At 43.8% G+C, this 758-nt stretch overlaps 1 long non-coding RNA gene across 1 annotated transcript in view; it reads left to right on the forward strand.

Moving 5' to 3' along the window:
- Positions 1 to 166, forward strand: part of LOC135104280 (uncharacterized) — a 60,616-nt gene extending 60,450 nt beyond the window's left edge. Inside the window, exon 4 of the long non-coding RNA XR_010270359.1 lies at positions 1 to 166. This exon is cut by the window's left edge and continues 446 nt beyond it. This is a non-coding gene — a long non-coding RNA (uncharacterized LOC135104280).
- The last annotated feature ends 592 nt before the right edge of the window (positions 167 to 758 follow it).

Below are 758 nucleotides of genomic sequence, written 5' to 3' on the forward strand. Positions count from 1 at the left end.
GCGTGTGTGTGTGTGTGTGTGTGTGTGTGTGTGTGTGTGTGTAGGAAGTCATGTGTGCGGTTACCGAGAGAAGAATACTTTGTGACAACGGAAAAATTGGTCGTTTCCATGCTGGTATGGGTATTTGCACACGTTTCTCATGTCTTGGAATAGAGAGGTACGGCAGTGAGCGTGCAGTTTGGCCATTCGTGAGAGTGGCGCCTCGTAGGTCAAAATAAGAGAAAATTAAGTGTTTATTTGAAGTGTCATGAAGGAAGAAGGAGTAAGAAAATAGGACGAGTATTGTTGATGATGGTTGATTGCGGCAGTGGTAGAGGTGGTGGTAGTGGTTGTGGCGAGACCCGTGGAAGATCGAAGAGTAAGTGTTGTGAGAAAAGGAATCATTTGCTACTGCCATATAAGAAAGGATCATGTGTTCATATAGATGGATAGGAAGATAGATTGGTAGATAGGTATGTATGTAGGTAGGTAGGTGGGCAAGTGAATAGGTAGTGGGTAGGTTGGTGGGTGGATCAATACATAGTGATGGAGGTTTTCAGAGTGTCCTTGACGCAGACACGAGTAATATTTATAATGGTGGCGTGGAATTTTTTATAGTGTAGAGTCCACGTTACTCGCAACTTTTTATTGATGCATGTATCATAAAAGCTTTGGGTTTAAATGGAAATAGCTTTAAACCACCCAGGGGAGGAAAAAATGGGAGAGGTATTGAATGTGAAAAGCTCTTGACCCACTCTCCTGTCCACTGCCCCGCCCCA

This window comes from Scylla paramamosain, chromosome 1 (assembly GCF_035594125.1).
Source record: "Scylla paramamosain isolate STU-SP2022 chromosome 1, ASM3559412v1, whole genome shotgun sequence".
NCBI classification, from domain to species: Eukaryota; Metazoa; Arthropoda; class Malacostraca; order Decapoda; family Portunidae; genus Scylla; species Scylla paramamosain.